Source organism: Peromyscus eremicus, chromosome 2 (genome assembly GCF_949786415.1).
Source record: "Peromyscus eremicus chromosome 2, PerEre_H2_v1, whole genome shotgun sequence".
Classification (NCBI taxonomy): domain Eukaryota; kingdom Metazoa; phylum Chordata; class Mammalia; order Rodentia; family Cricetidae; genus Peromyscus; species Peromyscus eremicus.
The window spans coordinates 139264473-139290742 of record NC_081417.1 but is presented as its reverse complement, the minus strand read 5'-3'; the positions used below and the strand labels follow the sequence as shown (position 1 = coordinate 139290742).

At 49.3% G+C, this 26270-nt stretch overlaps 1 protein-coding gene across 1 annotated transcript in view; it reads right to left on the bottom strand.

Moving 5' to 3' along the window:
* Csmd2 (CUB and Sushi multiple domains 2) overlaps window positions 1–26270 on the bottom strand; it is a 570924-nt gene that overhangs the window by 543560 nt on the left and 1094 nt on the right. The window lies entirely within an intron of this gene.

Here is a 26270-nt window from a genome sequence, read left to right as displayed (position 1 = left end):
CAGGTGAATTCTAACCCATTCAATTTTAACGCTCTTCAGACTCCCCCGTAGCCCAGGCTGGCTTGGAAATTCCGATCCTCTTCCTCAGCCTCCTCCAGGTGGCTGGGATTCCAGGTGTAAAGCACCCACTGTGCTTGGTTCCCATACTGGTTAAGTGCCCCAGCCCTGTGTCAGGTCTTAGGACAGAATGATTCAAAGGACATTGTGCCTGCCCTTGTATAGTTAGAACCTTCTAGAAATATCCCTCTTGCTTTTAAAGATCTGTTTGCTTTCCTTCTTAGCTGCTCACAGATTGTCAGCCCTTCCTCCAAAGGTCTCTGGCTTACACTGTCCCTGCCCTGAGCCCAGGACTCTGCACCTGACATTGTCTAAGCAACCAAAAGCAAGCATTGTAACTCCATGACGGGAGCATTCCTTTGGTTAGCCCACCAATGTGGGCTGTTTCCCGATTTTCTGTGTCTGGACGTCCTTTCCAGTAACAATCCTCGATGCTCAGTCAAAGGGGCAGGTCAGGGGACAGAACACAAGGAGACAGATCTGAGCAGTTCCTCAGCCAGGCCTTAGGAGAGGGGGTGGGGAAAGTCTGTTTCCCCATGCTGCCTCAAGCTGGCTGCATCTGTGTGTCTCTGTGTCTCCATCTCTTTAGAAACATCTGCTTGCCTGAAAGCGGCCTCCTCACTTTGACACACTTTGCCCTCACACATCAAACTTTTTTCTTTTTCATCTCAACTTATCACAGCAATAGCCTGAGGAGGAGGGGAGCATCACATGGGGGTGTCTTTTCTCTCTCATAGGCCCAAGGGATAAAAAGGCTGCAGAGAGCCCTTCGGGTTAATTCAGAAGCCGAAAAACTTCACATCTTCATTTTTTATTAAGCAATTACTCTATCGCCATAGTAACATTTGCTGTTCTGTTTCAGTTTAGAAATTTTAAAAAAAAGAAGCATAAGATTCATTTATTGTTAACTTTTACATAATCTTAAGAAAGACCTTTCTGTGAGTATGACACAAACTCAGAAGGATAAAATATTGGCAAATACCGTAGTATAAATGCAGAGTTTCCATAGATAGATAGATAGATAGATAGATAGATAGATAGATAGATAGATAGATAGATAGATAGATAGATATCACAATGGCTACATTTAAATGGGGGAAAGTACCTGCCAAACTAGTACAGATAAACAGTGTGTGCCACTCATATGCAAAGGGTTCTCACAAATCAACAAGGAAAACATGATTAATGCTACAGAAAATGATCAAGAACCCATCAAGAAATACAGATGACTGAAAAATAAATTCACGGAAAGATAGCCAGGTGCTTGGGAGATGGCGAGGAGAGCAAGGTGCTCGCCACACAAGCAAGAGGACCTGAGTTTGATTCCCAGCACCTCTGTAAAAAGCAGGACATGGGGATGTATGTCTGTAGCCACAGAGCTGGCAGGTGGAGACAGGAGGATACCTGGGGCTTGCTGGCCAACCAGTCTAGACAAGTCAGCAAACTTCAGGCTCAGTGAGACACCCTGTCTGAAGAACAAGGTGGAAAGAGACAGAGGAATGAACACACCTGATGTTGATGTTGACCTCTGACTTCAGTGTATACACAAATAGGAATACATATATCACACACACACACACACACACACACACACACACACACACGCACACACACACGATGTTTGGTTTCTGTTATAATTAAAATAACACAGTGAGATTCCTGTCTGGTATGTATCAGTTTGGGACATTCCTCAAAGGTTCCTAGGGGACACAGGGAGTGGGACCCCCAATGCTGCTCAGAACTCACTGGGAACTTAAAACAGGCATATTCTCTGGCCACACAGTCTGGCAGATATACCCAGCACCCAGCCTATGGAGCCACAAACTATTAGACCCTGAGTGGAAAGTCATTAAGAACCCTCATCTAAACCCATGCTGTCTAGCTTGATTATCAGCATAAAGGCATACACCCTTTGAGGTAGCTTATCCATCCTACAGGCAGGGCTTGCTCCTGTTAAAATCACACACACATACTCAATTCTTTTGTTGTGTTGTTTGGGGTAGCCAGAAACTAGAAACGGCCTAAATAATATAGAACTGATTGACTAATTGATGGCAATTTATGAATATTGTGCAGCCACTGAAAGAGGGGAGCTCAGTCTGTATATGCCTCCCCAGAAAGATGCATAAGAAACATTGCTGAGTGAAAACAAAATAAACAAAAAACTTGAACCTTACAGAGTGGTCTTAACATCCCCCAATGACTCTCTTTTGTAAAATGGAAGGTCTGTTTTATGATTCTATTTTCTTATACATTTTAAATTTTCTGGAATATTTCAGGGAACACTTTTAATAATCAGAGCTAGGGGCTGGGGTAATTTTTTTTGTAACCATCTGTTCTTCTATGCTGTCTGGATTTTTGCCTTGAGCATGGATCACTTTTATAGTAATTGAGAAGTAGTTATAGCTAATTAAACTTATGGGAAGGGGAAAGAGCAAGGAAGTGATAGATCCATGGCTGGGAGGGGAAGGAAACTGGGTCACTGAGGGCTAACTACAACCCAAGACTCTCTGGGCGCTTCTTGAGAACCTGGAGAACTGTACTTCGGCGTCAGCCACGGCTTTACTGTATCTGCTGCTTTCAAATCAAGTTATCTGTTTCCCAAAGAAAAACTCCCCCCATACCTGAGCTGGGCCATCCGCCCGGGTAAGTGTGTACAGACGTATTATGGTTTGCATCTTAAAAAGCCTCAAAAGCTCCAGTGTTCAAGGTTGGACCCTCTTGAAGCAGCATTGAAGATGGGGCTTTAGAGGGGTGACTGGTTCTTGAGGGCTCTGACCTCAGCAATGGGTTAACCCCTTGATAAATTCATAGGTTCACGGGCTATTGGAAAGTTCTGGAAGTGGGCTAGTTGAAGGTAGTAGATCACAGAAAGGTTCCTTTGAAGAGATGTTGGAGTATCTGCATCTCTCTCTCTCTCTCTCTCTCTCTCTCTCTCTCTCCCTCCCTCCCTCCCTCCCTCCCTCCCTCCCTCCCTCCCTCCCTCCTGGCCACCGTAATATGAACATCTCTCCTTCATTGCCAGAGATGTGTCTCAGTTGGTGGAGCGCTTGCCTAGCATGCATGAAGTACCGGGTTCCATCCTTGCCACCACATATACCACTCTGTGATCCTTCCACTCAGAAGAATGAGGCAGCGGCAGGATCAGAAGTTCAAGGTCATCCTCAGGTATATCATGAGTCTGAGTCAGCCTGGGTTACATGAGATTTGTCTCAAACAGATGTGGGGAGGAGCCAGGGAGACAGCTCAGCCTGTAAAGCACTTGCCACACAAGCAACAGGACCTGAATTTAGATCCCTAGATCTCACTTAAAGGCTAAATGGGTGTGGCATCCTGCCTGTAATCCCAGCTCCCAGGAGGCAGAGACTCCTCAGGGCAAGCTGCAGAGCCAGACTAGCCAACAGTGAGCTCCGGGTTCAATGGACTCTGACTCAATATATAAGGTGAACAGTGATCCAGAAAGACATAGAACACCAACCTTGGACCTCCACAGACATATGCACATCACACACATCTACACACACATGTGCACCAACCCAGGCATATACATACACACAGGCATGCACAGAACATGCACATACACATGAAAAATAAAAGATGGGAACTTCTGCTCCAGCACACTCACCCCACCATGATGCTCTGACTCACCAGAGACCAACCCCAATAGGGCCAGAAACCAGGAAGTGAACCTTTGAAGCCATGAGCTCAGATAAACCCTTCTTCCTTTCCACTTGCTTATCTCAGGTGCTTGGTCATAGCAGTAGAAGCCAACTGACACAGGGCTGTTAGCCACTGAGTCTCACGTGGATCCAGGCAGAGTCCAGGCAGGTGGTACCCACTACTGATAACATGCTGAGTGTGGACAGACCCAGCATGTGTGTGTCAGCCCCAGTAAAGGCTGTGCGCCTGAGTTAGAACACACACTGCCTGGTAAAACGGTCTATGTCAGTGTTCCTGCCTCATGTGCCAAGAGAGTCCATTAAAACATGAGAACTGGTAAAAGAGGGATTCAGAGAACAGGCACAGAGCCACAGACGTTCCCTCCAAGAGCGGGTATACGTGACTCTCCAGTTGATCCTGACTTGCCACTTTGGGCTAGCCAGTCCTAAATGGGTTTGCTTAAGGGATAAATTATGAAAACCTTGATCTATCCACTGTACAATCATCTTTCCATCTGCCCATCCAGGATTCCTTCCTTTGTTCCATTCATCTACCCAATCACCCTCAAGTCAACTAATCACATGGACGTACTCATTGTCCACTCCATTAATTTTTTTCCACTTAGCTACCCCATATTATCTCTATAATCTCAGCTAATCCTTCCATCTGTCAATGTTCCCCTCTACTCACTCATCCATTTACTCATCCATTCCATCCTGCCTTCCCTTCCTCTCTATCCCTCCATTTCACCGGCTCATCAGTCAACCACTTTCTTCACCCTAGTCCTTCATCCATTCATCTATTGCTCCTCATCATAGTCCATCCAGCTATTCATCTGTCCAGTCAAGCTAGTCCTACCTAGTTCTCCATTTCATCTACCTGTCTTTCCTTCCCATCACTTACTGTCCATCCAGCCACTCATTCAGCAGTCGCATCTTCCCATTCCAGCCCAAAGCCTGCACCTGATTATGCCACTGGAACCACCCAGGTCTAACAACTTTACGAGAAAAGGAGTGAATGAAATGCTACCGCTTCCCCAAGCCCCACTAGGTTCTTTTCTTTTCTTCTTTTTTTTTTTTTTAGACTTTCTTTTATTTATTTATTTATTTATTTATTTATTTATTTATTTATTTATTTTATTAAGAGATTTTCTATTCATTTTACATATCAACCACAGATTCCCCCATCCTTCCTCCTCCCACCTCCCATACTTCCCACACAACCCACCCCCCATTCCCACCTCCTCCAAGGCAAGGTCTCCCATGGGGAGTCAGCAGAGCCTGGTACATTCAATTGAGGCAGGTCCAAGCCCCTTTTCCCTGCACCAAGGCTGCACAAAGTGTCTCACCATAGGCACTAGGTTCCAAAAAGGCAGCTCATGCACTAGGAACAGGCCCCGGTTCCACTGCTTGGGGGCCCCCTAAACAGTTCAAGCTAAACAACTGTCTCGCTTATCCAGAGGGCCTAGTCCAGTACCATGGGGGCTCCTTAGCTATTGGTTCACAGTTCATGTGTTTCCACTAGTTTGGCTAGTTGTCTCTGTACTTTTTCCAATCATGGTCTCGATATCTCTTGCTCATAGAATCCCTCCTCTATCTTCGTCGATTGGACTCCTAAAGCTCCACCTGGGACTGGTTCTTTATAACATAGGAACTTTCTTAGCCGCAACTCATTATCCAAGCTCCACATCCTCTTCTTCCTTCCCCGCCCAAGCTTTCCCACTGTTCTCTGATTAGGTGAGACTTTAGGGTACCAACAAAAGAAGACAGCAAGCTTAACACTAGCCTGTAAACTCCAGGTCCTAACCATGCAACTAACCATGTACCCCTTCCTCTCCTTCACTCTCACCTCAGCTTTGAGCCCTAGCCTGGGATGTCCTGGCTGTAATCTCTGTGTCCCTGGCCCAGTTTCACCCTGGTTTGTCTGACCTATTACTATCCAGCCTAATACCACTGACAATACAATGACCTTCAGCAAAACTTGAACCAAAACTTGTGCCTTCCAACTGGGAAGACAAGCAACCTGCTGCACAGCAAACACCCACTGCAGCAGAGGCAGGGTGGACACCAGGGCCTTTCCATTTTGTAGCTGCAATTCTCTGTCCTGGGCAGAGTGACTCAGAGAGGTTAAGTAACCCATCTACAATCACACAGCAGCTGAGAGTGTTCCAGAATTCCAATCCAGATCTGACTCCAAAACTTTAGTTCTTTCCACCCCAACCAGCTGCCATTAAGAGAACAATTTCCAAGCTACCCCAGGGAGAAGAAATTAGAGTATCCCGTTTCCCATCTCATTCACTAGCTACTAAAACATGACCGTGTGAGTCAGCAGTTAAAGGACTTAGGAAGAACTCTGTCGCCAGAGGGCTTCCTTTCTATAACCTGGTTTTTAAAAAGCTGGGGGTGGGATATCACCGTCGATCTTTCAGGAGATCCCTCCACACCCCATCACAGGGCAGGTCCTAAGTTTCAGGGAACTAGCGTATACACCTTGCGGCATGGTGCCACACGGTCTCCACCGGGACTTGGGTTAAGCAGCTGGCCCCCCTGTATCACAAGTCTAACAGTGACATCCAGACTGAGCCTCAGTTTCCCCACCTGCAGAATGGAGACAATGTGAATGCCCGCGTATCCAGGACAGTCAAGACACCTCGTTCCTCTTTTTGAGGCCGCTGCCTGTTTAACCTTCCTCCTCATCTTGTTAGCTACTGAGTTTCTGTTCTTCTCGTCTGTTCTGAAGAACAAGATGCATCATATACATAAACGGCTGACAGCGCCGACAGCTATTTCTGCAGGGTAACTCTTTGAAATGGAATACTGAGTCCAAACAGATGAATATTTTACAGGCTGCTGATAATGCATTGCTAGGTGCTTTTCCAGAAAGTTTGCAATGATTTACACTCCTACGGGGGGTTAAGAAAGTGCCTGTCACCCTGCACCCTTGCCGGCAGAGTCCCTTTCTCTTGGTGCAATCTCTTCCTTCCTTTCTCCACACTCACTCACAGATCGTCCTGCCTGAAAGCATGTGTACAATCTTCTCATGAATACTGGAGTTACATTGTTACCTTTGCTTTTTCCCTTTTCCCACTCGGTTTTGCCTCCCTCCCCATCGCCTCTATCCACACCATCCACTAAGCCAACACATAGTCCTAGGTGCCTGATTTAAATTCTACTTTGCATCTTTCAATGTTTTATTCTTGCTCATAAATCATTCACAAACATAAGCTTGCATACCCCATGTATGTGCTCACATCTGCAGTAGGGGTTTGGTGTTATCTTTTCTCTAAGAAGCATTTCTATTTTAATTGGGGTGTTGGTGTGTGTGTGTATGTGTGTGCATGCGCGCGCACACGTGTGTGGTTACAGGTATCTGTGAGCTGCCTAATGTGGATACTAGGAACTGAACCCAAATCCTCTGCAAGAGCAGTACAAGCTCCTAACCACGGAGCCATCTCCAATCCCCGTTGATCTTTTTACACTGGATCGTACAGAGCATGTGCACGTCTCAGGATCTTGCTTTCCTCATTCAACAATGATGTTCCCATTGAGTGCAGTACTGTGTGTGCGCAGGGTGCTTTGACTGGAGCACAAAGAACAGGGTAGTCACTGCTGTCTTTGTTTGTGATGAACCGGGACCCTTCTAAAGCCAGGAACGTCTCAGCTGAAGTGGCTCCTTTTGCCTTTCTTGTTTGAAAGGGACAGTGGAAGGCAAGGTATGTATGTCATGTCCTTCTTAAGGGGTGTGTGTGTACGTACATACACGTATGTGTACATGTGTGTGTGGAGGCCAGAGGAAAAACTCAACTGTCATTCCTCTGTCACCATCCACCTTGTTTTTTGAGCCAAGAACTCAAGAACTGGAGCTTGCCAAACAGGCTGGGCCAGCCAGAGAACTCTAGTGACCTGCCTGGACCTGCCTTTCCCTTCCCAGTGCTGGAATTACAAATACATACCACCATGTCCTGATTTTTTAAATGTGTGTTCTAGGGGTTCAAACTCAGGTCCTTGTGCTTGCAAGCCAATCACTTTAGCAACTAAGCTGCCACCGCAGCCTGAGTCAGTATTTGTATTAGCTTTGGGCCTGTTATTTACTGGGGACTCTCTGTGGCCCAGAGACGGGATGATATGCAAAGCCCGCTGAAGCTCGCCTTCCTGAAGTTTGCATTTCCATAACGAAAGTTGACAGTAATAGATAAACGATTCTGGTGTATGATCGACTGAGGTAAGCCCTCTGAAGACAAGGGACACAAGCCTGTAAGGACGATCAAGACTGGGGAGTCCGGGAGGATCTGAAACCTCAGTCATGGCTAATGAAGTCATGGCTAATGCTCCAGAGAGCGGGATCAGCACGTGCAAAGTCCTGAGATGGGCAGGAGGGAGCATGGCCCTCCAGGGGCCTGTGGGAAGGCAGTAGCTGAGGGCAGGCTCACTGAGCAAACACAGGGCCCCTCCCAAATGGAGGCCAAGACCACCTGCTGCCACATCCAGGGCTTAAGGAACAAGTTTCCTCTCAGTATCACTGATCCCACAGAATTCAGAAGGCCCTGTCACCTTGGCAACCATGACTTAGGACCAAGCCAGGCCTGGCTAAGTGCTTTGTGCACACTGTCTCTCCAGCTTCACAGCAAAGACTTTGTAGACGAGGGATTAGGGTCGGGGAATGGAGGTCTGAGGAAATGGCAGGCTCCTCTACGTCAGGGCCTGGCTATGAGCTCTGTCCCTCCCAAGCTCCTATGCTTCTGACGTCTCACACTGTCCCGACACCCTTCATGATGATTTATCAGCCATCACCACGAGTGACTCACAAGGCTTTGGAAAAGAGCTGTGTTCAGAGTGACTTCCCTATGAGGCTACGGCTCGTCCACCTGTCCACCTCCAAACTCACTTCCGGCTCCCAGCCCCAGCTCACCTAGGTACATTCCAACCACGGGGACTCGTCTATTTCTGGGAAAGACAGTCTACTAGGGGCTCTTTCCCAGATCTTCCCCTCAGAACCTGCTGCCCCTCTATCCCCCTTTTTCAGACCCCCCCCCAACAGCAGTAGGCAATGCTCCCATACCCACACACATGTCTCCTCCCTTGAGTGGGCTTCCTTAAATGGTTACTGTCAATGTCCCATAACAATCATAAGGCCCCTACGATGTGAAAGACATCTTTCCCGGCACGGAGCGCACCCCAGAGAAGGAGACCAACTCCTTGGTGGTGAGAGACTGGGTGAAGGAGACCCACGAGAGGTGGGAAAGGAATGGCCCTGTAATCCGCTGGCTGTTCACAAGACTCTGAAAGCTCCCGGACAGAGGACACAAAGAGTGTGCTGCTGCAGATAAAGCGAGTGACGTCCACTGGAGGATGAAAGGGATGGGCTGAGACTGAGGCTCCCGGGGCACGGGGAGCCCCATTATTAGACAATACGCCTGCGGAGTTTGAACAATGGCAGAGAAGGCCCTAGCAGCACAAGCCAGAGCCATACTGAGGTAGAGGTTAGGTCTGGGGAGAGGAAGGGGCGTTCCCCTGCGTGGTTTGAAGTTTCCCAGCCGCTGGACCGCAGGAGAACTGGTGAAGAGAGGAGAGCCACCAAAGACGTCTTCCTCTGGGGATCCACACAAAAGAAAATGACTCGGGTTCCCAGGGGTGGCATGAGGGGGCTGGGGCATAGATGGGCAAAGAGTATCTGATGAGAAAGAGGTGTGGAGGGGGCTGGTTCCCAGGGCCCCGCACTGTGCAGTGACTGTTTCCGTGTCTCCTTGCCAGGAGCATGAGTTCAACAAGGCAGGGACTGCACCCCATCATCTCTGTAACCTGCGGAGAGGATGCTGGGCAAGCAGGCGAGTCACAGAGTCCCTGAGCAACTTCTCTGAGCCCCGCCTGCCACCACATGCACACATTGACTGCTCCGGCCTTCAGGGAAGAGATGGGTCATCCTGCCCCTATGGTCTCTCCCTCAGTCTCCGAACAGCTCATTGTTCTCTTCCGGTGGCCATGAGAAAATGATACACACATCCAAGAGACAAAGAACTGCACAGCTGAGTGAGGCAGCCTGTCCATGGAACTGAGGCCCAGAAGTGGTTCCTTGGCCGCTTCAGCCTCCTTCCAGACAGACCCTGGCTCCTTCAGAGATGGACACTCAAAGCTCATCCGCAAGCACTTCACCTGCCCAGTGGAATCAACATTCGCCAGGCTTGTCACCAACTCTGGTCAGCAGGATTTGGAGTCATACTGTTTTGTATGCCTCCCCAACACCGGCCCACCTTGAACGGTAACTGAACTTCACTGAACCTCAGTTTGCCCATCTGCCAAAGGGAGCCAATAATGCCATCTGCCTTGCAGACATTCTGAGACTTCCATTAGTGGGTAAAGAGGTTCACATAGAAAACTGTGCACGAAGGAAACAGTATTGCTATTATGATAGAAACTATATAACCTGTACCTGTGCTGGACTCTCCCTAGGGCTCCTTGACTGAATTCTGTAGTGGGAAAAGCTGCAGAAAGGCCATTAAGAGGCTCCACCTGGGTGGAAGCAACTGTTCCAGTTCCATCTCTTCCTTTCCTGCTATGGAACTTTGGTGGGAGCTATTCCATTCCTCCAGACCTCAGTTTCTAAATCTATAAAATGGAACTATTTCCACCATCTTGCTCACTGAGGTCTGGAAACCATGGAATCTGGCCTTGTGTACTAACCACCTAGCATAGCACATCCATCACCATCAGAGGCAGAACTGGGCAGGGGCCCATGGGTCCCGGTGAATGTTCCTCCCACAGCAGCTGCTTCTCATGTCATCAGCAACAGCAGTAGCCAGTGGGGGGGGGGGGGGCTCTTTCTCTTTTCTCAGCCTTGTCCAGACTAACTCCGGGTCTCAGTAAACATGGCCACCCTCAGGGAGTCCCTTCTGATCCCCAGCCAGAATCCCTCCCCTTCCTTCCACCCTGCTCCCATAATCCCCTCCCAGACCCAGCCAGTCTCTGTTTCCATGCTAATCACAAAGCATTTAAATTATCTGTTTAATTATCTGATCACCCCAGAGGTGATGTATTGGAGTGAATGAAAGCTTAAAGGACAGGGTGGGGTGGCAGATGCCATGAACGCCCTCCGTGATACCCTAGAACAGTGCCTGCCTCAGCGAGCGAACGGCACAACCTGATTCAACGAGTACATGGGGGGCTAGAGATCTAAAAAGAAAAAGGCATGAAGGGAGGGAGAGAAGGGGGATGCTGGGAGGAAGAAAGGGGTCCTGCCATGCTAGGCCTCCCGCTTTGACATTCCTCTGCCCTCCTCAGCTGGCTCCTCCTGCCCCGCACCCATTTTCCCACCCCATTCTGTCCCTTCACCTACAGAGCAACCGGCACGGTCCCAGCCCTAGTCCAACGTGGAGCTGTTCACCGTGGCAAATCAAGCCTGGCTCACTCCAGCAGCATCGTGTGTTCAATGGCGGCCCCAGACCCTCCCAATTCTCCTGCTGAAGGACCTTCCTTCTCCACATACTCCCCCCCAGGGTCAACGAAGAGAAAAAGAAAGGTGATCGATTTATTTTCTTACTCAAACATGTCACAAAGATTAGTGAGCCAGGTGATCAATGTCGTGGTCACCACCTCCGCTCAGTCTGGATAAGGCCTTCCAGGAGCCTCCAAGAGAGGGGCATCTACACCAGAGCCCAAGGTGGGTGGGTGGGTGGGGGTCCTGCCTTCCTCCCCAGCAGGTGAATTAGGGCTTACCTGCCCCAGCCTGGCTCAGCTGCCGGTGGTACTGACCCATTAGGGACCAGTTCCACCTGCAAAGATAGGTAAGCGAGCGAGACGATTTAAATCTCGTCTGGGTGGGGGCGGGTGAGATTCCTACTCCGAGTCCCAGCAAGCAGTGTACCAACAGTGTATGCCTCCTCCTGACCTGTCTCTGGCATCTATTTCTCTCTGGCCTGAAACAGAAGTATTTGGGGGAAAGAATTTGGCTCACTGAGCTAGTGTCCAACCTGCCTCTACTCTTGACCCTTGTCCTTCAGCCTGGCCCTGTGAGAGAACCTGAGGTCATCACTTCTGTCGGACAATAGGTACCTACGTCCTTCTGATTCAAGAATAGTGTATTAAGAAGCTAATTTGGCCACATATCAAAGGCTACATTCTCCAATAAGATTAAATTAAAGCTAGCATTTTAATCTCTTCATTTGACTCCGATTGTGTTTCCCAGTCTTCTTGGTTCCAAACTGAAGAGGAAAACAGAGGCCCGTTGGAGGAGGAGGGTGTAGTGGGGACTTAGACAATATCTGTGTTCCCTGCCCATGGTTCCCAGACCCCTACGGGTCTTTAGAGGCAATAGTGAGAGTTTGGGAGCTATTTTCAATGTTTCAAGGCCCTAACAAAAAGTGCATTTACCCATGACCAAAATGCACAGGCCAAGTACATGCCAAGTGTCTACTCCAGGCTGGACCAACTCCCGATCAGTGAGGTCACATGGCTCTTTGTTGATTCGGATTGGTGGGACTGCACTGTGGCCCACTGGGGACCCCACAGGTTTGACAGTTAAAGATGCCATTTCCCCAGCTCCCTTTGCTCGACTGCTTGACAGACTCTCACCCCTTTGGCAAGACCGCCTGTGGCTTTGAAAGAGGGGATTGAAACGACGTACGTTGGGGAGTATGAATGGGGTAGCCTCAATCTTAAGCAAAAGGAGTAAGAATGAGACCCCAAGAAAAGTAAGTTTCTTGGTCAAAGTACAGAAGCACCAAAGTGAAGAAAGGGAAGATTTAGTGTCAGGCGTAACACGCAAGAGGACGAGAAAAGCCTCATTCCTCACCCAGATGCCGTTCTGCCCTCACGCAGCCTCAGTGAACTAGGACCCTCTGAGCACTCTACTGAATCTCGCCCCCAGCTCTTGGCAGATGCTACCACAGCACTACCCCAAGGTGGCTGGGATTGAAAGACAGAGGCGGTATGAGCCGGAAGACTTGAAAACACAGAAATGGGTGTGGGAATCCACGGACCTCTTAGGAAATGCAGCCTGAGGCTGGGGAGATGGCTAAGTGAGTAAACCGTCTGCCCCGCAAATGTGAGGACCCAACTTTGGGTCCCCAGCACCCCCGTGAAAAACTGCATGTGAGCCCAGTGATGAGAAGGAAGAGGAAACAGATTCCTGGAGACCGGTGGACCTGCAGTGAAGCAGGGACGGGGGAACCTCAGCGTCTGTAGCTATGACACAGCCGAGTCATATCGGAGTCATATCACCCCTGCCTAGGTGACCATGCCAGTGTCGCCACGAGGAGAGGGAGCTGCTTTCTTCTGTCCACATGATGGATGATTGGGCTCTTCTGCACGTGGCAAATGGGGCAAGGTCAGTGTGTTCGTGTTGAGAGCCACCTAGGAAGGGCGTGCTGGGTTTGAGCTGGAGACTCAACCCTCAGCCCAGTGCAACAGATGTCATAGTTTTGGTTCCCAATGGAAGGAGAGGAAGAACCTATCAACCTCAGGAGGAACTGTGTTCTCCAACAGGAGGCCCACTAGCCTGGGTTTGGAGGGTATCCCGTTCACCTAGCTACCAGGAAATGGATTAGCTTCATTACGTCCGTTTCCCTGTTGCTCGGTATTTGGAACTGCGGGTGGGAGAGGGTTCCAGTGGCCTGCCACCTCACACGTCTTCCACGGCCATTCTTACCCACTTTTATCTCACCAGCTTTCCACTTTGCGTTGCTTCCTCAGAGACATCAGCTTCTCCCCGATCCTGATCTTGCCCCAACTCCTTCAACTCAGAGAGTAAAGCCAGCCCTGGTGTCGCCCTGCTGACTCATAGTCCACCAACTGAAGCAGGTCAAGAGAGCCATGAGGGACAACAGTATGATAGGGGTGTGGACAAGACAGTGGGTCCCACAGTCCGGGACAAAGAGTGCGAGTTCCAAGCCACGGCAGAAACCGAGACACGGGTGGAGGCTGGAGGATTACCAGGAAGGTAAATCCCCAAAGGAGCAGACGAGAGAGGGACTCAAAGGCCACTTCTGGGTTCCTGGCTCAGGAAGATGCGTGGCTGTCAAAGCCATTCATTAAGGTGGGGCAAAAATGAATGTAGAACATTGGGGGACGTGGGGCAGGCACAGAAGGGACCACAGACAGGAAGAAGTCCCCTTGTGGCTTTTGAATGCAGACCATCAGTTGCTATGTGGGTCTGAAGAAGAGCGAGCAGTCACCCTTCTCCAGAGACTTAATAGGGAGACCATCACCAGCATTCCCATGAGGCAGTGAAAGCCCCAAGAGCCAAAGAAATGGAGAACACAAGCAGAGCCAGGCGAAGGAAGGGTAGGTAACACTGAGAAAGGTGTAAGTGGGAAGGGGTGGTGAGGATCTCCAGACCAAGGCAAAGAAGCCAGCGGAAAGACAGTTGGAAGGTCAAGAGGCTTGCGGCAGCCAGACTAGTGATGGTCCAGAAGTCAAGAGAGCTGCCTGGAGTTGGTAAATAGGAAGTCACATGGTGCCCTAGGCTAGAGCACTTCCCCTGGGCTGAGGAGGGTGAAAGACAGATGACAGGCAGTGAGAAAGGACTTGGCAGACGCTCTTGCAGGAAGGCAGGCTGGGATAAGAGGGAGAGAGACAGGGTGAGAGCCAGAGGCGGATGCAGAGTCAGGGAAGGGTGTTAGTGTATTTTTAAGATTCAAATCAAGTATGCTGCTGGGGCTAAAGGAAACAGAGGGGCTGGAGTGCAAGGGTGGGGATGGGAGGGATGGGAGGGAGAGCCCTGGGTAGCACAGAGCACAGGATCTTCAGCCCCCTGGTGCCCACATTCAGTGGCAAGGTATACACACACACACACACACACACACACACACACATCCTTGAATGTCTACTTTTCCATGAAGCAAGAGATAGGATGTTCAGAAAAGGTAGAGGTGACATGGAAATGCCCCAGAGATGTGATTGAAGCCTTGTGTCCAGAAGGGACAAGAGCCAGGAGCAAGACACACCAGAAACAGAGACGAATGGGAGGTGGTGCTGAGGGCTGGAGCAAGAGGAAAGGGGGGCAGAGAAGTGAGAAGTGCTTCGAGTCCTCCATTCAAAGTCTGATCGTAGTGGGTAGTTGTTCCAGCTGTACTGCCCCTGGTGAGGCTTCTGGTAACTGCCACGCCTACCTGTGACCTGCCCCTGGGGTGGGGCCAAGACGGGAGCCCTTAAGACCCAAGATCTGGATGTGCTGGGTCTCTTGGTTCCTTGTGATCCTGGATGCTGAATGATAGACCAAGCAGAGTTCTCCAGAGAACACCCCTAGACTGCACTCCACCTCTCCCGGATCCTGTAACCAACCCTTTACTGGCTGTTACCCCAAAATAAACCTCCTTTTTAACTACATGGAGTTGCCTTAATAAATCTCCCAATATCTGATCTTACTCTTTCCTAAACCATCAGTTCATTCTGACTGAGGCTAACATCTACCTTAGTATTTCCTTGTAACAGGGGCTTTCAGCTCAACACTTCAGTAAAAGACAAATCTTCCTGGTACATACTCTTAACAAGAGCATGTCTCCTCGTTCCATATCTAATGCATCCCCTGCTTGCTTGCCCTGCCTCTGGACAATCCTTCACCACAGAATAGCCACCACAGAGAAGACAGCAAGGAAAACCACACTTGCTCTGGAAAGCAGCCTCCAGGGTGTCCAGTTGGATTCAACAACCACCTGATGAGCTGTTATTCATTCATTCACTAAATACTTGCTGAGCATCTACCAAGCTACAGACAATGTCCCGGATACTGGGAACGGTGGTGTAAACTAAAGGTCCAAAGCTCTTATTCAGTGGACAAGAACACCTGCCAGGCGCTTTGCAAGCATGGATATTCACAAGCATGACAGTGAAGACATAATCTCGACCCATTTTCCCAGTGCAACTGAGGCCCAGGATAAACCAGAGCCAAGCTTCACCCACTGATGACTTTCAGTCAAAAGTCTGTGCTCAGAGAATGTAACACCTGGTGCTCTCAGATTCTTGAGGGGGTGTAAATAACCTATGGATTTTGCTAAAATGCAGATTCCAATTCCATAGGCAGAGTGGAACCTGAATTTCTAAGAAACTTCCTAGTGCCTTGGGGCAAGTTGCCAGCCAGTCTACTGTCTCTCCAGTGCCTATCCTCCAGACTCACTAGTCTCTCCCTCACTCCCTGAATGACTGAATAAATGAATGGTTATGTGGGTGAATGGATGGATGAATGGATAGATGGGAGGATGGATGGATGGATGGATGGATGGATAAACAGATGGGTTAGTAGGATAGGTGAGCGGATGGATGGATGGATGGATGGATGGATAAACAGATGGGTTAGTAGGATAGGTGAGCGGATGGATGGATGGATGGATGGATGGATGGATGGATGGATGGATAGATGGATAAAGAGATGGGTTAGTAGAAGCATAGGCAAGTGGATAGGTGGATGGATGGATGGATGGATGGATGGATGGATGGATGGTGGATGGTGGATGGATGGTAGATGGATGGGTAGGCAGAAGGGTGAGTGAGTGGATGGGTGGGTGGGTGGATAGATAGATGGATGTGGCTAGATAGACTGACAGGTGCTATCCCTGAGCCTCCTGTTGTCTGTAGATTTCCAGTCTTGGCACTTCATTTGCATAACTGACCATTTACCTCAGTTTCCCTGATAAACTTCTGCTTTTACTCAGGGAGAGTTCTAAATGCCCCATTCTGGGCTAGGGCCCCTCTCCTCTGGTGACTTTCTCCCACAAAGTAGGTCCTGCCCCTTCCAGGGTGAAGGGGAGACTTGAAGACGGAGCTTGGCTGCCCCGCTCAGGAGCTTCCTCCTACAGCCTCCCATGCTGCTTCCTACCAGCAGACCTGAGGAAAACAATGTGAAGGTACTTTTGTCTGCTTTTCAACAAGCATTAGATGTAGAATTGTGGGCATTCGTACATAAGGAAAGCTGTGAATTGGCCTTCCAGTGTGTCCTGAGCTGTCACCTAACAAATTCAGGCTGGGGGCACTTGGTGACTGAGGAGTTCCCACACCCCAGGGCTTATGTGAGTAGTTCAGGAATGCTAAGCTTGCCCAGTCTCCTGGGGGCGGGGGGAGGGGAGGGCTACACATGTCACTAACATAAGCTGTCACTCTGATAATCACCTCCAGGGTACAGTAGCCTCAGAAACAGTGAGTGCTAGAGCTGATAAGAAACGGGAGACAGACGGGCAGGAAGTAGGGAGAATTAATGTGGATGGAAAGACAAAGATGAGGACCTTCCTAGGTCCCTTCCGGGTCAGGGTCACAGGGATGTTACCCTGTGTGAAAGGGTAGAAGTTAATCTTCAGTAAACTTCACGTTCACTCCTGGGGGAGCTGCATAGCCGAGTGGCTCCTGAACAGACACAGACAGAAGGTAGTCAGGGGAAATGCATGAAAAATGCAGGGATCTGGTTTACTCCTAAATACTCATTCAGAAGGTGAGAGAGACAGGTTGGCTTAACTGGAAGCTGTGGACTGTCTGAGCCTATGGGCTTTCGAATTAAAATCTCAAGTCCAGACTCTCCCCGCCCCTGCCTGTATGGACTTGAACAAGTAACTGAATCTTCTTAAACCTCGGTTTACCCGACTACAAAAAGACTCATCTCTTTGGAGTGTTGTAAGGTATTAGGGAGAAATGTGCAGCGTTCGGCATGAGAGTTCTGTAAAGAACAGCTTTGGAGAAACGGTCACAATGCAGAGGGAGGAGTGCAATGTCACGACCCCCAAAACAGCCCGCTACTCAAACATACAACTCCGTATTCTTGGCACCAACCAGTCACCTGCTCATGCTTGAAGAATCTGTAAGGCAAAGGCAACCCAGGGTAGCCCACCCCCTTCCTCGCGTTGCTTAGAGCTCCCTGGGCCCTAGGTACCTTTCAGCTGGCCTTCAGGGAGTGAACTTGGTTTGAAATGGCATCTGCATCTGTGTCCTCAGCTCAGGGCCACTGCACTTGGTTCTCAGTTAATGTTCTAGCGCGCTAGCCCTTGGGTCATAAGCAGATGGAGCAAGCAAAGGTCTCAAACCCCTGCTAGCTGTCAGAGCTGTTTGAGCTGAAGAGGGACTTGAGGAGAGGCCATGGAAGAGGTCCTGGGTGGAGGCAACGACGTCAAGTTCAGGAAGAGGCTCTGAGGAATGGTGAGGGTTACGGAGAGAGGATGATGCCCTCCACAGAGACTGAGGGTCTTGATGTCCAGGGAAGTGAAGGACTAGGAAAGAGGGGGTACCCGAAAGGAAAGGGAGGAAGGGAAGGAAAGAGCAAGGCAGAAACCAAACTGAATGGTACCCACGGCTCGCTCGGATGAAGGTGAACATGCAGTCTCCCCACAAGTGGGAACCGTGAAACGCCCCACTAAACCAGCCCCAGCAGGCGGGTGCTCTGCTGTCCTTTTTCTCTAGTGACGAAAATTGTGCCACACTCACACAGAGGCAGCACAGTGACACAGGAGCCAGGATTTGTGGAGTGGCTTTTATGGGCTTTTGACAGCTCCTTCAGGCCCAGGAGGCTGGGGCACAGGGCAGGGACATGGGAGGAACAAGGTCCTCTGAGCTTCTCCCAGCTCACTTTTCCCTATGATCCTCTAGGCTCCCCCAACAGCACCTGTGTTCCCCAGGCCACCCTACTCTCAACCTTTCCTTAAGCCTTAATTTGCTTTTGTTGGATATTTAACCATATCAAAGAGAAAATTAGCGAACACAAGGCACAGCTGAACATCATATTAAAAAACTGTATTTGTGCTACCCTCACGGCACTTATTTGTTCCTTATCTGTCCACATACATTTAGGTTGCTACCCCATTTCACAGTGAAAAATGATGCTGTGAGCATGTACAAGATTACCACAGCCCATCTAAGGGTCTGGTATAGTGCAGGCCTTCAGTAAATGCCTGCAAAAGATCTCTATTTCCTCATATTCTCTAAGTGAAGCGCCCATAGATTAATCATGTGTACTTTAACTGGGGTCTGCAGGAAACAAATGCCTTGAGCCAGAAGGGAGAACTCTTGGAGAATCTGGGAATGCAGAATGGACAAGAAGGATCTCAGACTCTGTAAAACAATGGGTCAGGTGGGAACCTGTCTTGTCCCCACGCTCACCAACACACTCAGCTTTCTCAGCTCCTGCCTTCCTTAAAACGTGGCTGAAGGTGAGGATGTAATTTAGTTGGTATAATCCTCATTAGCATGAAAGAAGTCCTGTGCCCAATTCCCAGCCTGTAAACCAGGCATGGGAGTATATGCCTGTAATCCCAGAACTTGGGAGGTCAAGGCAGAGAGATTAGAAGTTCAAAGTCATCTTATGTAGCAAGTTCAAGGCCAGGTTGGGACATATGACACACTGCTCCAAAAATTTAAAAAAAAAAAAAAGAAGTGATGTATCAGACTGAGTCAGAGTGAAATGCCTCTCTCCAAAGAAAGATGCAGCAAACAAGACAGAATATCTTCAAAATATACAAAATGCAAATTAACTCCTCAAGTTTTAATTTAGGAGCTGGAGAGATGGCTCGGTGGTTAAGAGCATTGGATGCTCTTCCAGAGGACACAGGTTTGATTCCCAGCACCCACCTGGTAGCCCACAACTGTCTGTAACTCCAGTTCCAGAGGATCCAACTCCCTCTTCTGTCCTCCACAGGCACCAGGCATGCATATGCACAGACATACATATAGGCAAAACACCCATCCACGTAAAGTAAAAACAAGTAAATCAATCTTGAGAGAGAGAATATCCAATTTAGCAATTTGGCTAGGTCTCATGGTATAGGTCTATAATCCGAACTCCTTGGGAGGCTGAGACAGGAGGATGACAGATTCAAGACCTGTCTGGGCAACTTACACAGGTCCTGTTTCAAAGTCAAACATGAAGGGGGCAGGGGCTGGAAATGCAGCTCAGTGAGAAAGTGCTTGCTGAACTAGAGTTCAGTTCCCAACTTTGCCAAAACTAATTATAAAATACACTTTTAAAATACACAAGAAATATGCATGAGCAGATCACAAAAAGAAAAACCCAAGAGCTGGCAAGCACATAGCAGACTTTTTTTTTCCGGAGCTGAGGATCAAACCCAGGGCCTTGTGCTTGCTAGGCAAGCACTCTACCACTGAGCTAAATCCCCAACCCCCATAGTAGACTCTTTCAAACTGACTAGTAATCAGGCGATGCAACAGTTATTAAAACAGCGACAGGTCACTTCAAGCTCACACCAAGGGCAGAATCAGAAAAATGAGTAATGTAAGTATTGAAGAGGATATGGGAAAGCAGAAACTCTGGGTACTCAAAGTAGAACCAGGTCCTGGCAATTCATCTGCTACAAAACATCACGGGAAAAAATATAGAAAATTAGCCTGTTGCTGGATACCCCAGGCTCCCATTGATAATGACAGAGTTATCATCACGTAGAGTCCCAAGAAAACTTGTAGGAGATATGCAAGGTGCAAGGAGGTTCTTCAGCACTTTGTGAATTGTCAGAGGTCAAAAAAGTTAAGAGTGGAGGAACGGGTGAGGAAAATAGAACAGGTAAATAATTCCTAATGTAACACTGTCTCAGAAACCCAAGTCCCAGGCTAGACACACAGAAGGAGCCCAGCGGAACCTTCTTTTTCTCTTTTTTTCTTTCTTTCTTTCTTTCTCTCTCTCTCTCTCTCTCTCTCTCTCTCTCTCTCTCTCTTTCTTTCTTTCTTTCTTTATTTCTTCCTTCCTTCCTTCCTTCCTTCCTTCCTTATCTTTCTTTCCTTCTTACACAGGGTTCTCTGTGTAACAACCCTGACTTTCTTAGAACTCACTTTGTAGACCAGGCTGGCCTCAAACTCACAGAGATCTGCCTGTCTCTGCCTCTCTAAATGCTGGGATTAAAGGTGACCAGTGGTATCTTCAAAACATGGTGTCGAGTAAATCAAGTAGGAATCTGGAATTGTATAGGTCGATGTCATTTAGAAACACCCCTCCAGATTCTCTAGGGACCATGCGTATTTCAAGACCTATCTCCAATGTATCAGGAGGGGTTAGAGACCTCAGTTCAGATCCTATCCTATGAATGGGTGTGTTTGTGAAGGTGTCCCCTCTCCCAGGTCCACAGAGCACTGCTGCCAGGGCTCAGGGGTTTGGGAACTGCACACAGGTCTGGTGAGCTATGGAGGGGGGTGGTTTCTTTCTTCTTTCCCAGGTACGAGGAGCAGTTGTGCTGACTTCATAGCAGGGAAGGGTGGGCAAGGGATGGGAAGCTGAGGTTTATCCTCCTCCCACTGCCCTGAGTACCCCGAGACACAGGCAGGCAGACTGTGGGCAGAGGTGCGGGCACCTGACCACTGGACAGAGCTCACACTGGTAAACTTCTGGGTTCCAGTGTAAAAATTCTGGCTTCTTTCTATTTTGTGGATTCTAAGATCTTCTAAGTCCATCCTGGCATAGATGGGGTGGGTCTTACTGCTGCTCCCAGTTGACAGGTAAGGAAATAGAGACCAGTTAAAGGAAGGAAATTATCCTCATTATCTCAAGGCCACACAGGTTGTGAGAGGCCAGATGGATGCTAGACGAGCTTGCTTTCTCCTGGTTACTGCGCTGTGAGCCAACCTTCCAGGATTGTACAGATGACAGAGACCTGGGGGCAGGATCACACAGGTCCCCAGGGAGGCAGGATGTTATTGTGGAGGTGGCTGTTTTATGCTGGGGACAGTTTAATGGGGAAAATAAACCATTCCGTTTCCACCTCTTCGTCGCCAGACGGGATCAGACACACCCACTTCTCCCCAATCCTGCAAACCTCTGAGCTTTGACCTCCACCCTCAAGTGGTGCTGCATGACTGGCAGTGGGACTCAGGCCGGGGTGGGGGAAGGGCAAGGAGACAGGCAGCACCAGAAAGACAAACCTCCAGGCGCCTGCGTCAACCCTACCACACCAGCGGCTCATCTCAGAAAGCCATCAATCACGCCACACAAAATGCCCGCGTGTCCTCTGATAATAGACTCCACCAATGGCCTAAATTCCCGTCTCCGCTTTCTCCTTTCAAAGTTACAACCGTCACACTTGCTTGCTTTCAATCAATAAAGAGATGTAGCTACTTAATAATGGAACTTACTCGGTTTCTCTATCTGAAAACCCAGAAGATGGACTCGATTCCCGTTTTGAAGTTTCTGGATTATAGGTGCACTTCCGGGAGTCTGAAGGAGACACTGGCTGGGAAAAGGGCTCTCTGTGCAGCAATGTGAGCCCTAGACCACACGGAGAGTCTCAACTAAACTTCTAAGAGTTACTTGGCACTCTCAATAATTTACCTATGTTATTTTTAGCAAAACACACACACACACACACACACACACACACACACAAAACCTCATGATGATGATTACTTCTAGGAGAGGTTACTTCTAGGAGAGGGCTGACATTCTCTTAGAGATCAGTTCAGTTCCAAATTTTCCAATGATATAGCAACAGATAGGTGGAAAGGGGTTTTCAGTGAGAAAACTCTCCCCAGCAAGGAGAGTCATGAGTCAAGTGGCCCCTGCCCCACCCAGGCCTCAGATGCTGATAGATCAGGAACAGACACAAAGGCTTTCTGTGTATTGGACTTGACATGAGTTTGCCTTTATACCCCTGGATCAAGCCAGACACATTTCCCTGATATGGCTCCCAGTGGTGACCACCCAGGACTCTCTCTGAAGAATGCTACATTATAGTTGGATAGGGAACCCCACTGCATTTTAGGAGCCACGCCATATGGGAGAAGAAGGTGCAAATGAGGGCCTTGTTATCCTGGAAACTTCACAGTCCAGGCAAGAAGCTGTCTGGAGCTCAAGGAGTCATGGGGAGGAAGACAAAGGTCCTGTGACATATGGAGCGCTACCTAGACAGGTGGCCAAGGCTTACCCGCAAAGTGACTTCGCAGTCATCTCTGAGACATCTGCACTGAAGATGGAGGAACCTTTGTGTTCTTGATGACTAAAAGTTTGGGATCCAGGGTAGAAGGATTCCAAGGGGCTGACACCTCCTGGGTCCCCTGAGTTAAATGGCATCTGGAGGAATGTGTAACGGATCTCGAGCCCGGTAGACCTGGGTCCAAACTATGCCTGGACCACTGCTGTGCAAACTGAGTTAATTAATACATGCCAGAGCTTGAGAAGTTGGCAGTGAGCTCTCAGTGAACCTTGGCTACAGGTGTCACTCCCTTGGCTGTCCAGACAACTTCCTGAGAACCCTAGCTTGAAGAACACATGTTAAAGGCACACAGCCTCCCTGGCCGGCTCCTTGGTCCCCCACTTTGCTGCTCGGACCCACCTTCCCCTTTAAGCGGTACCTTCCCAAGGCAGGTACAGCCCAGGTCAACTGCCCTTATCTTTTAGAATCTTATCCATAACGCCAGAACGACTTCTCCCTTTGGGAGTGGGGACCCTGAGCCTTAGAGAGCTCTGAAGATCAGTGTGGTCTCCAACAGGAGCATGTGTTCTGCTGAGCAATCGAATTTCCTGACTCCCGCTGGTGTGACAGTGACAATGACATGGGCAAGGCAGGCACAGGAAGCTCTGCTGCCCAAGCCACCTGCTGGAGTCTCCTGGACCAACAGAGCCCATCAGTGTATCAGAGCCTGTACACTAGTTTTCCAACAAAGCTGTACAAGTCACCAACCCCAGACAGGGCCAGCACTGCCTGATGTACTGTCGTTGGCCTAGTTTATTTTATTTTATTTTATTAGCCATAAGCCTACAAATCAATTGTAAATGAGATTCCAAGCCCAAACCCATCTTGGTGACCAAGCCGTTAAACGCTGTTGGGGGCGAGGGGGAGTTGAGACTTGTTGCATTGCTTCTAGAATCTAGGACACAGGTTTATCAACCCGTGACATTTAGTTGTAGAGCAACTGGGAACTGAACTTGGTGTCTGTCACTGCGCTACCTCTGCAAACCAGCTGGCTTCCTTAGTCCCTGAAACTCAGTTTTGCTTCATCCATCCCTGAAAAACTATCCAAGGAAAAGAAGACGAAAAGCATCTGCTGGTGGAACAGGTGCCCATCAGACAGCAGCTCTGTGCTGAGCAGGCCTACCGTAGCCGTGTTCTAGGGCTACCAAGAGAAACACAGCACTGTTTCTGCACCCGGAAAGCTCATGGCTTAGTAGCTGAGGCAGACAAACATGTTTACATTTATTGGGTACCATAATAGAACACTGGGTCCGTCTGGTGCAAGAGGCAGACTAAAAGTCAGTCCTTAAGTAACAAGCAATGCAAAAGACAGAAACTAAAAATTTATTTTTTTTTTAACCCTAAAGGTGAAGACCTAGAAGAAAATCAGAACTCTTTACATGCACGATTCAATATCTGTTCTATTTGTAATGACTCCTTGAGGATGAAGGTCCATCCCGGCCCTTTCAAAATGTAAAGTTTCTCAACCCAGAGAAAAGCAGCTGTGAGAAGAGCTGAGGGGGTCAGATCGCAGGCCTCAGTGGCCAATGATGCAGAAGGAGACAGGGGTCCACCTAAGGCTCTGGGCTGGGCAACTGGGCAGTACCTTAGGAGGGAAGCACCAAGGTAGGGTGCCCGGAGGGCAAGTGGCTGTGGAGGCTGAATGGACTGAATGTATCTATGAACTGGAAAGCCAACAGACATACATCCGGAGACGTTTCATAGGACAGATCTGTCTGGAAGCTTCTGAATAGTGTTAGAGGGCTAAGCAGGGATGAGCTCACCAGAATGAGGACTGAGTGAGCCAAGTAATTGCTCCAGGACCCCAAACTTCAGGGAGGAAGCTGAGTGTCAGTGTTAGAGACTGGGAGGCAATGAAATGTAAAATCCCCAAAGCCTGAAAGAGAGAGACTTCAAAAGAAGTGGCTCAGAGTGGCCAAGGCCACGGCGAGTAGGCAGAGGAAGTGCCATGGGGTTGGCAGTGAGGGCGATCACAACGGTCTCTTCTAGAATGTTTCAGTGCCAGGCTGCACCGGCGTGTCTGGGAGCCGGGACCGTGAGTGAATATCCCCTTTGAGGAGAGCTTAGGGAGGATGGGAAGGTAGTTAAAAGAGGTCAGGAAGGCCAAGTGTTTTATGATGCGTTTTATGTGAAAGACACACTTGCTTACAGGCCAAGGATCAGCAGGTTTCAAAGAGGGAGAGTGACGGGCAGAGAGTAGAAGAGGCAGGTAACTAAGGAGAGGCCTCTGGGGAAGCTGGGGTCTAAGACAGGTGGGGGTAGGGGTGTGATGGGAGACAGGCCAGGAAGGATGAAGTGGAAGGAAACAGGCATGGACAAGGAAAACACACACACACACACACACACACACACACACACACACACACACACCAAACTTTCATATTTATTCTATCCAGCAGCCCCCTAGTCAAGGGAGGTCCTCAATGCCCAAGGGATCTTTTAAAGTCAACAGTGTGAAGAGATCACAAAAGGAACGCCTTTCCTTTCCCCATGCCTCACACATCACATCCTGCAGATCTGTCACTAACTCCATTTCCAAATGTCTGCTGACTGCAAGGCCAGACAGTATGTGGAAATGCACAGGAAAGCTTCCAAAAGAAGCGAGCCAGAGCTGGGCCTGCCAGAGAGCAACTGCCCCTCCTTGAGAAACACACACACACACACACACACACACACACACTCGACTTATGTACCTACCCAAGAGACAACGACAAATGGATCTCAACAAGGCAGCCTTCCAGCAATGCTGAACACTGGGCAGGCCCGGGTGAGTCGGCCTTTTTCTCTCCCTAGGGGCATGGCATGCTCAAGGGGGCAGGGACAGACCTAGCACGAAAAACATAGTCGGCAATCCCCAACGAGTTCCAGTTAGCCAAGGCAGAGAGGACCCTAACCCGGACAACTATCCAGTGGGTCCTACAGCAAGTAACAACCGAGCCCACAGCCCATGAGAAGTCTTCTTGGTGACTAGAAGCACTGGTGTGAGCAGCCTCCCGGTGGTGGGTGTGGGTGTGTGAGAGGCCAAAGCTGAGAGGCACGCGCACCACGGGCGCCCCTCTCTGGGTGTCAGTGGCTATGACTCCTTCGGTGAACTGAGAAAGTCCGGTCAAGAAGGGATAGACAGACAGGACTGTCTTGGGGAGCCCTCCCTGATAGGGAACCCCAACACTGAGTGACTACGGGATGGATGACAAGGTCTGAAGACACGAGACACTGGAGGCCAGAGAGGGCCTGAGAGTTTTTACCACTTTATTCACTGGACAACCATGGGAGAGGCGCACTTACCAAGAAGCGGCAGGGTTTGGGATAGCCCAGGCCAAGGCTCCAGAGGCTCAACCTGTGGTTTTAAAATACCAAGCAAACAACAAGCAAGTGCTACTCTATGGTGGAGGGTCCTGGCTCCAGGCCTGGGCATCAGGTGCTTGGGGTTTTCTTCCCCAGCGGGTGTCAGTACCCAGTGAAATGAAAATGCAGCTCCAGGCATCCCTGTTTGGACCGGTCCCCTCACAGGCACAAGGAACTTTCTACGTTGTTGCTACGCTTCAGAAGGTGCCGTGGGAAAAGTAGGAGAGGACCAGTTGAAACCAGTAACCCCTAGTGTGACTGGGTTCACTACTAGGTCCACGTGCCTCCCCCGCCACGAACTATAAGCTGCAACCAGACATCCATCCTAAAGTCC